Source organism: Pinus tabuliformis, chromosome J (assembly GCF_031772625.1).
Source record: "Pinus tabuliformis cultivar Carrire ecotype Pingquan chromosome J, CPIR1, whole genome shotgun sequence".
NCBI lineage: Eukaryota > Viridiplantae > Streptophyta > Pinopsida > Pinales > Pinaceae > Pinus > Pinus tabuliformis.
Window position 1 is genome coordinate 194,674,808 of NC_142295.1, and position 10,518 is coordinate 194,685,325.

The 10,518-nt window shown below is 38.9% G+C and overlaps 6 pseudogenes; all 6 read left to right on the plus strand.

Annotated features, from left to right (window-relative positions):
* Positions 1-1,895: 1,895 nt before the first annotated feature.
* On the plus strand, positions 1,896-2,382 carry LOC149226342 (large ribosomal subunit protein eL21x/eL21w pseudogene; annotated as a pseudogene).
* A 1,145-nt stretch (positions 2,383-3,527) lies between these two features.
* LOC149226343 (large ribosomal subunit protein eL21x/eL21w pseudogene) lies at positions 3,528-4,014 on the plus strand (annotated as a pseudogene).
* A 1,103-nt stretch (positions 4,015-5,117) lies between these two features.
* LOC149226344 (large ribosomal subunit protein eL21x/eL21w pseudogene) lies at positions 5,118-5,601 on the plus strand (annotated as a pseudogene).
* A 1,023-nt stretch (positions 5,602-6,624) lies between these two features.
* Positions 6,625-7,111, plus strand: LOC149226345 (large ribosomal subunit protein eL21z/eL21y pseudogene; annotated as a pseudogene).
* A 1,154-nt stretch (positions 7,112-8,265) lies between these two features.
* LOC149226346 (large ribosomal subunit protein eL21z/eL21y pseudogene) lies at positions 8,266-8,824 on the plus strand (annotated as a pseudogene).
* A 965-nt stretch (positions 8,825-9,789) lies between these two features.
* On the plus strand, positions 9,790-10,275 carry LOC149226347 (large ribosomal subunit protein eL21x/eL21w pseudogene; annotated as a pseudogene).
* Positions 10,276-10,518: the final 243 nt, after the last annotated feature.

The window sequence follows — 10,518 nt, forward strand, 5'->3', positions numbered from 1 at the left end:
CCATCATTACGATCGGGGAGAACCAATTAGGGGGAATAAAGTGAGATGAATGCCAAATCGAGCTGATCGATTTGTAATAAGCCGAGGACGGAGGGGCAAGGCCTAAATGAATGAGAAATAATATAAACAAGTGGGTCTTGCCTGTCCCGAAGCCGGGGAGGTCATCTGATGACCGGACCGGGCCAGACGGAGCTGTTCCTGGAATCCCTGAAATCCAACCAAGCGAACCTTGAAATTACCTGAAAATCAATAAATTACGCAAAATCCAATAAAATGAAATGAAATCCAAGAAAATAGAATGAAATGAAAGCCAATTAACCGAACTCTTAACCTCGATAAATCAAGAATGTAAATTGAAATAATAACAAGAACCACTTAAATAAATGAAAAGAAAGGCTAATAAAAGAAAATACCCGACCTGCCAAGCCACTACCAAACCAAACTAGAGATTTCACCGGGCTATGACCCATCTCGAGCCGTCATCTGGAAGTCCAATTTCGTATATCAAGGTTCAGGTTCGAATCTCCCACTTCGTGTCTTGCATGGGTGCCTTAGGCGTGATGATTCAAGTTTTCCTAGGGAGAGATTGAAAGTTGTTTCCAGATATAGGATTTCACTATTATTCCTTTTCCCATCCTATGTTTCGCGACACCAAGTTATGGCTGCTGGACTGGAGTGCTTATGGGAGTGGGATACGGGGCGACTTCCCATATTGGGCCGAAGGTGGTTCCCGCACCGCACCAGGAGGGTCCAACCTCTTGACTACGAAATAGATTGCCTGGACTTTGGAAAAACTGATCTCAATAAGGAATTTATGTGAAAAATGATTTTATTTGTTTTGATTAGGTCTATATCATTTTTATTTGCTGCTGAGTCTGGGAGAGCTCTTGATACAGATAAAATATTTGAAGAGCCAGAATATGGTTTACAGGTTGATGAGATAAATGGTTACACATTTTCTTATCCTCTGAATGTACCCAAGCGACAATACAAATTGAAGTGGATCGAGTCTAGAAAGCCAGAACGATATTCTTCAGCTGCGCCCTTATCTGTCGATGCCCGGCAGTGCATTGTTTCCGAACATCGAGACATCAAAGACAACCTTGTTATTTCTGTTTCGATAGGTCCTCCAAACAATTGCTTTCTGACTTCGAAGGACAAGAACACATGGGATGCAAAAGATGTTGCCGAGTCTATTCTTTCTGAAAATAACACCCAAGGCGACCCCAGTTCAATTCCCAGCAGTGCCATCACCGCAGATCTTTTGCAGGGCTAGGATTTCTCGTATCAGATGCCCAATAAGCACTGTTTGGGGTGATACGTAGTAGATGGGGCGATTCTGAGAATCATCGGGTGGTGGGGCGATTCTGAGAAGAGGCCACCGCCCCACCACCAGTTGTACCGTTGTGGTGAGGCGGTGGCAGGGCGATTCTGAGAATCACCCCAGCACCCGGCGATTCTCAGAATCGCCCCATCTGCTACGAATCGCCCCAAACAGTGCTTACTGGGCATCCAATACAAGAAATCCTAGCCCTACGAAAGATCTGCGGTGATGGCACTGCTGGGAATTGAACTGGTATTGTGTATATATCATATTAACATTTTAACACACATATATGTATAGTCTTGAAGTCGGAGAATCATATTTAAGATGCAACTTTTTTTTTTCATTAACCTTTAAAATGGGCCAATGAAGTCACCCACTCGAATTATACAATGCCAAATTAATAAGTGCAAAATGTCGTAAATAGTTCAGCCCAGGATTAATTCAACATAAACCGTTCGACTCACGTTGCTTATAACCTTGAATCACCGCTGGGAATTGAGCTGGTATTGTGTATATATCATATTTACATTTTAACACACATATAAAATCTCTACAGAAGTAAGAGACAATGCCGACAGGCCATGGAGACGAGGGATCTGTTCGCTAGGTCCTTCAGGAAGAAGGGATATGCCCAGATCAGCACATATCTGAGGACCTTCAAGATAGGTCAGTACATGGACGTTAAGGTCAATGGTTCGATTCACAAAGGGATGCCTCACAAGTTCTACCATGGCCACACGGGCGTTGTCTGGAACGTCACCAAGCGAGCCATCAACATGGAAATGAACAAAGAGGTTCATAACAAGATTATCAAGAGGAGAATTCATGTTCGAATTGAGCATGTGCAATCGTCTAGGTGCGCAGAGGATGCCTTGTTAAGAAGAAAAAACAATGACCGATTGAAGGCAGAGGCTAAAGCACGTGGTGAGCCTCCTCTCAGTACCAAGAGGGAGGCTGAAGGCCCTAAGCCAGGATTTCTTGTTGAGGGTACTGTTTTGGAGATAGTCACACCTATTCCATATGATGTTGTTAATGATTTGAAGGGTGGATATTAATATTTTAGAACAGTAATTTTCTCTGGTTGTTTCATGATAAAGATGACCATCTCCTTATGAAAGTTCTTAGGATTTTACCTGAACATATTTTTAATTTTTTTTTTATATATGACTATTTATGTGTCAGTTCATACATTTCTTTTACACTTTCCTTTGTATTGCCAACCTATACATATGGTTGTCTTTTATTGGTATGTTAGTGCTTCACTACCAATTTTTAGGATCTCTGGACATGGATCCAAAATAAGGGTTTGTGGACTTTTTACAAGTGGATTGACATAATCCTTACGGAATTTGATTTAATGGTAAAGAGTGTTTAGATGTATAGTATTGAAGTTGGAGAATCATATTTAAGATGAAACTTTTGTTTTTTTATTCACCTTTAAAATGTGCCAACGAAGTCACCCACTCGAATTATACAATGCCAAATTAATGAGTGCAAAATGTCGTAAATAGTTCGGCCCAGGATTAATTTAACATAAACCGTTCGACTCAGGTTGCTTATAACCTTGAATCAATAATCGTTTGGGTTCATAAGAAAAGTGATATATATTCATTTTAAAATTAATCAATGTAATTAAATTGACTGATGGGGCGATTCTGAGAATCAGCGGGTGGTGGGGCAATTCTCATAATCGCCCCGCCACCAGTTGTGGTGGTGGGGCGGTGGCGGGGCGATTCTGAGAATTGCCCCACCACCCGGCGATTCTCAGAATCGCCCCATCTGCTACAAATCGCCCCAAATAGTGCTTACTGGGCATCCAATACGAGAAATCCTAGCCCTGCGAAAGATCTGTGATGATGGCACTGCTGGGAATTGAACTGGTATTGTGTATATATCATATTTACATTTTAACACACATATATGTATAGTTTTGAAGTCGGAGAATCATATTTAAGATGCAAATTTTGTTTTTTTATTCACCTTTAAAATGGGCCAATGAAGTCGCCCACTCAAATTATACAATGCCAAATTAATAAGTGCAAAATGTCCTAAATAGTTCGGCCCAGGATTAATTCAACATAAACCGTTCGACTTAGGTTGCTTATAACCTTGAATCACCACTGGGAATTGAACTGGTATTGTGTATATATCATATTTACATTTTAACACACATATAAAGTCTCTACAGAAGGAAGAGACAATGCCGGCAGGACATGGAGACGAGGGATCTATTCGCCAGGCCCTTCAGGAAGAAGGGATATGCCCAGATCAACACATATCTGAGGACCTTCAAGATAGGTCAGTATGTGGATGTTAAGGTCAATGGTTCGATTCACAAAGGGATGCCTCACAAGTTCTACCATGGCCGCACGGGCGTTGTCTAGAACGTCACCAAGCGAGCCATCGGCATGGAAATGAAGAAAGAGGTTCATAACAAGATTATCAAGAGGAGAATTCATGTTCGAATTGAGCATGTGAAACTGTCTAGGTGTGCAGAGGATGCCTTGTTAAGAAGAAAAACCAATGACCGATTGAAGGCAGAGGCTAAAGCACGTGGTGAGCCTCCTCTCAGTACTAAGAGGTAGCCTGAAGGCCCTAAGCCAGGATTTCTTGTTGAGGGTGCTGTTTTGGAGACAATCACACCTATTCCATATGATGTTGTTAATGATTTGAAGGGTGGATATTAAGATTTTAGAACAGTAATTTGCTTTGGTTGTTTCATGATAAAGATGACCATCTCCTTATGAAAGCTCTTAGGATTTTACCTGAACGTATTTTTAAATTTTTTTGATATATGACTATTTATGTGTCAGTTCTTAAATTTCTTTTACACTTTCCTTTGTATTGCCAACCTATACATATGGTTGTCTTTTATTGGTATGTTAGTGCTTAACTACCAGTTTTTAGGATCTCTGGACATGGATCCAAAATAAGGGTTTTGTGGAATTTTTTCAAGTGGATTGACATAATCCTGACGGAATTCGATTTAATGGTAAAGAGTGTTTAGATGTATAGTCTTGAAGTCAGAGAATGATATTTAAGATGCAAATTTTGTTTTTTTATTCACCTTTAAAGTGGGCCAATGAAGTCACCCACTCGAATTATACAATGCCAGATTAATAAGTGCAAAATTTTGTAAATAGTTTGGCCTAGGATTAATTGAAAATAAACTGTTTGACTCAGGTTGCTTATAACCTTGAATCAATAATCATTTGGGTTCATAAGAAAAGTGATATATACTAATTTTAAAGTAACTAAGTAATCAATGTAATTAAAATGACCAATGGGGCAATTCTCAGAATCGCCTAGCCATCGCCCTGCCACCAGTTGTGGTGGCGGCAACTCGCAACAACTCTCAGAATCCCCCATCTACTACGAATCGCCTAAAACAGTGCTTACTGGGCATCCAATACGAGAAATCCTAGCCTTGCGAAAAATCTGTGGTGATGGCACTACTGGGAATTGAACTGGTATTGTGTATATATCATATTTACATTTTAACACACGTAAATGTATAGTTTTGAAGTCGGAGAATCATATTTAAGATGCAACTTTTGTTTTTTTATTCACCTTTAAAATGGGCCAATGAAGTCACCCACTCGAATTATACAATGCCAAATTAATAAGTGCAAAATGTCGTAAATAGTTCGGCCCAGGATTAATTCAACATAAACCATTCGAATCAGGTTGCTTATAACCTTGAATCACCACTGGTAATTGAACTGGTATTGTGTATATATCATATTTCCATTTTAACACACATATAAAGTCTCTACAGAAGGAAGAGACAATGCTGGCAGGCCATGGAGACGAGGGATCTGTTCGCCAGGCCCTTCAGGAAGGGATATGCCCAGATTAGCACATATCTGAGGACCTTCAAGATAGGTCAGTACATGGACGTTAAGGTCAATGGTTCGATTCACAAAGGGATGCCTCACAAGTTCTACCATGGCTGCACGAGCGTTGTCTGGAACGTCACCAAGCGAGCCATCGGCGTGCAAATGAACAAAGAGGTTCATAACAAGATTATCAAGAGGAGAATTCATGTTCGAATTGAGCATGTGCAACTGTCCAGGTGTGTAGACGATGCCTTTTTAAGAAGAAAAACCAATGACTTATTGAAGGCAAAGGCTAAAGCACGTGGTAAGCCTCCTCTCAGTACCAAGAGGCAACCTGAAGGCCTTAAGCCAGGATTTCTTGTTCAGGGTTCTGTTTTGGAGACAGTCACTCCTATTCCATATGATGTTGTTAATGATTTGAAGGGTGGATATTAAGATTTTAGAAGAGTAATTTGCTCTGGTTTGTTCATGATAAAAATGACCATCTCCTTCTGATAGTTCTTAGGATTTTACCTGAACATATTTTTAAATTTTTTTGATATATGACTATTTATGTGTCATTTCTTACATTTCTTTTACACTTTCCTTTGTATTGGCAACCTATACATATGGTTGTCTTTTATTGGTATGTTAGTGCTTAACTACCAGTTTTTAGGATCTCTGGACATGGATCCAAAATAAGGGTTTTGTGGACTTTTTACAAGTGGATTGACATAATCCTAACAGAATTTGATTTAATGGTAAAGAGTGTTTAGATGTATAGTCTTGAAGTTGGAGAATCATATTTAAGATGCAACTTTTGTTTTTTTATTCACCTTTAAAATGGGCCAATGAAGTCAACCACTCGAATTATACAATTCCAAATTAATAAGTGCAAAATGTCGTAAATAGTTCGGTCCAGGATTAATTCAACATAAACCATTCGACTCAGGTTGCTTATAACCTTGAATCAATAATTGTTTGGGTTCATAAGAAAAGTGATATATATTCATTTTAAAATTAATCAATGTAATTAAAATGACCGATGGGGCGATTATTTGCTACGAATCGCCCCAAACAGTGCTTACTGGCCATCCAATACGAGAAATCCTAGCCCTGCGAAAGATCTGCGGTGATGGCACTGCTGGGAATTGAACTGGTATTGTGTATATATCATATTTACATTTTAACACACATATATGTATAGTTTTGAAGTCGGAGAATCATATTTAAGATGCAACTTTTGTTTTTTTATTCACCTTTAAAATGGGCCAATGAAGTCACCCACTTGAATTATACAATGATAAATTAATAAGTGCAAGATGTCGTAAATAGTTCGGCCCAGGATTAATTCAACATAAACGGTTCGACTTAGGTTGCTTATAACCTTGAATCACCGCTGGGAATTGAACTGGTATTGTGTATATATCATATTTACATTTTAACACACATATAAAGTCTCTACAAAAGGAAGAGACAATGTCGGCAGGCCATGGAGACGAGGGATCTGTTTGCCAGGCCCTTCAGGAAGAAGGGATACTCCCAGATCAGCACATATCTAAGGACCTTCAAGATAGGTCAGTACATGGACGTTAAGGTCAATGGTTTGATTCACAAAGGGATGTCTCACAAGTTCTACCATGGCCGCATGGGCGTTGTCTAGAACGTCACCAAGCGAGCCATCGGCGTGGAAATGAACAAAGAGGTTCATAACAAGATTATCAAGAGGAGAATTCATGTTCGAATTGAGCATGTGCAACCGTCTAGGTGCGCAGAGGATGCCTTGTTAAGAAGAAAAACCAATGATCGATTGAGGGCAGAGGCTAAAGCATGTGGTGAGCCTCCTCTCAGTACCAAGAGGCAACCTGAAGGCCCCAAGCCAGGATTTCTTGTTGAGGGTGTTGTTTTGGGGACAGTCACACCTATTCCATATGATGTTGTTAATGATTTGAAGGCTGTATATTAAGATTTTAGAAGAGTAATTTGCTATGGTTGTTTCATCACAAAGATGACCATCTCCTTATGAAAGTTCTTAGGATTTTACCTGAACATATTTTTAAATTTTTTTGATATATGACTATTTATGTGTCTGTTCTTACAATTCTTTTACACTTTCCTTTGTATTACCAACCTATACATATGGTTGTCTTTTATTGGTATGTTAGTGCTTAACTAAGAGTTTTCAGGATCTATGAACATGGATCCAAAATAAGGGTTTTGTGAACTTTTTACAAGTGGATTGACATAATCCTGACGGAATTTGATTTAATGGTAAAGAGTGTTTAGATGTATAGTCTTTATGTCAGAGAATCATATTTAAGATGCAACTTTTGTTTTTTTATTCACCTTTAAAATGGGCCAATGAAGTCACCCACTCGAATTATACAATGCCAAATTAATAAGTGCAAAATGTCGTAAATAGTTCGGCCCAGGATTAATTCAACATAAACCATTCAACTCAGGTTGCTTATAACCTTGAATCAATAATCATTTGTGTTCATAAGAAAAGTGATATATATTCATTTTAAAATTAATCAATGTAATTAAAATGACCGATGGGACGATTCTGAGAATCGCTAGGTGGTGGGGCGATTCTCATAATCGCCCAGCCACCACCCCGCCACCAGTTGTGGTGGCGGGGCAATGGCGGGGCAATTTTGAGAATTGCCCCACCACCCAGTGATTCTTGGAATCACCCCATCTACTACGAATCACCCAAAATAGTGCTTACTGGGCATCCAATACGAGAAATCCTAGCCCTGCGAAAGATCTGCGGTGATGGCACTGCTGGGAATTGAACGGGTATTGTGTATATATCATATTTACATTTTAACATACATATCTGTATAGTTTTGAAGTCGAAGAATCATATTTAAGATGCAACTTTTGTTTTTTTATAGACCTTTAAAATGGGCGAATGAAGTCACCCACTCGAATTATACAATGCCAAATTAATAAGTGCAAAATGTCGTAAATAGTTCGGCCCAAGATTAATTCAACATAGACCGTTCGACTCAGGTTGCTTATAACCTTGAATCACCACTGGGAAGTGAACTGGTATTCTGTATATATCATATTTACATTTTAACACATACAAAGTCTCTACAGAAGGAAGAGACAATGCTGGCAGGCCATGGAGATGAAGGATCTGTTCGCCAGGCCCTTCAGGAAGAAGGGATATGCCCAGATCAACACATATCTGAGGACCTTCAAGATAGGTCAGTACATGGACGTTAAGGTCAATGGTTCGATTCACAAAGGGACGCCTCACAAGTTCTACCATGGCTGCACGGGCGTTGTCTGGAACATCACCAAGCGAGCCATCGGTGTGGAAATGAACAAAGAGGTTCGTAACAAGATTATCAAGAGTAGAATTCATGTTCGAATTGAGCATGTGCAACCATCTAGGTGCACAAAGGATGCCTTGTTAAGAAGAAAAACTAATGACCAATTGAAGGCAGAGGCTAAAGCATGTGGTGAGCCTCCTCTTAGTACCAAGAGGCAACCTGAAGGCCCTAAGCCAGGATTTCTTGTTGAGGGTGTTGTTTTGGAGACAGTAACACCTATTCCATATGATGTTGTTAATGATTTGAAGGGTGGATATTAAGATTTTAGAAGAGTAATTTGCTCTGGTTGTTTCATGATAAAGATGACCATCTCCTTATGAAAGTTCTTAGGATTTTACCTAAACATATTTTTAAATTTTTTTGATATATGACTATTTATTTGTCAGTTCTTACATTTCTTTTGCACTTTCCTTTGTATTGCCAACCTATACATATGGTTGTCTTTTATTGGTATGTTAGTTCTTAACTACCAGTTTTTAGGATCTCTGGACATGGATCCAAAATAAGGGTTTTGTGGACTTTTTACAAGTGGATTGACATAATCCTAACGGAATTTGATTTAATGGTAAAGAGTGTTTAGATGTAAAGTTTTGAAGTTGAAGAATGATATTTAAGATGCAACTTTTGTTTTTATATTCACCTTTAAAATGGGCCAATGAAGTCACCCACTCGAATTATACAATTCCAAATTAATAAGTGCAAAATGTCGTAAATAGTTCGGCCCAGGATTAATTCAACATAAACCGTTCGACTCAGGTTGCTTATAACCTTGAATCAATAATCATTTGGGTTCATAAGAAAAGTGATATATATTCATTTTAAAATTAATCAATGTAATTAAAATGACCGATGGGGCGATTCTGAGAATTGCCCCATCTGCTACAAATTGCCCCAAACAGTGCTTACTGGGCATCCAATATGAGAAATCCTAGCCTTGCGAAAGATCTGCGGTGATGGCACTGCTGGGAATTGAACTGGTATTGTGTATATATCATATTTACATTTTAACACACATATATGTATAGTTTTGAAGTCGGAGAATCATATTTAAAATGCAACTTTTGTTTTTTTATTCACCTTTAAAATGGGCCAATGAAGTCACCCACTGGAATTATACAATGGCAAATTAATAAGTGAAAAATATCGTAAATAGTTTAGCCCAGGATTAATTCAACATAAACTATTCGACTCAAGTTGCTTATAACCTTGAATCACCACTGGGAATTGAACTGGTATTGTGTATATATCATATTTACATTTTAACACATATATAAATTCTCTACAGAAGGAAGAGACAATGCCGGCAGGCCATGGGGACGAGGGATCTGTTCGCCAGGCCCTTCAGGAAAAAGGGATATGCCCAGATCAGCACATATCTGAGGACCTTCAAGATAGGTCAGAACGTGGATGTTAAGGTCAATGGTTCGATTCAGAAATGTATGCCTCACAAGTTCTACCATGGCCGCACGGGCGTTGTCTAGAACGTCACCAAGTGAGCCATCGGTGCGGAAATGAACAAAGAGGTTCGTAACAAGATTATCAAAGGAGAATTCATGTTCGAATTGAGCATGTGCAACCGTCTAGGTGCGCAGAGGATGCCTTATTAAGAAGAAAAACCAATGACTGATTGAAGGCAGAGGCTAAAGCACATGGTGAGCCTCCTCTCAGTACCAAGAGGCAACCTGAAGGCCCTAAGCCAGGATTTCTTGTTGAGGGTGCTATTTTGGAGACAGTCACACCTATTCCATATGATGTTGTTAATGATTTGAAGGGTGGATATTAATATTTTAGAAGAGTAATTTGCTATGGTTGTTTCATGATAAAGATGACCATCTCCTTATGAAAGTTCTTAGGATTTTACCTAAACATATTTTTAAATTTTTTTGATATATGACTATTTATGTGTCAGTTCTTACATTTCTTTTACACTTTCCTTTGTATTGCCAACCTATACATATGGTTGTCTTTTATTGGTATGTTAGTGCTTAACTACCAGTTTTTAGGATCTCTGGACATGGATCCAAAA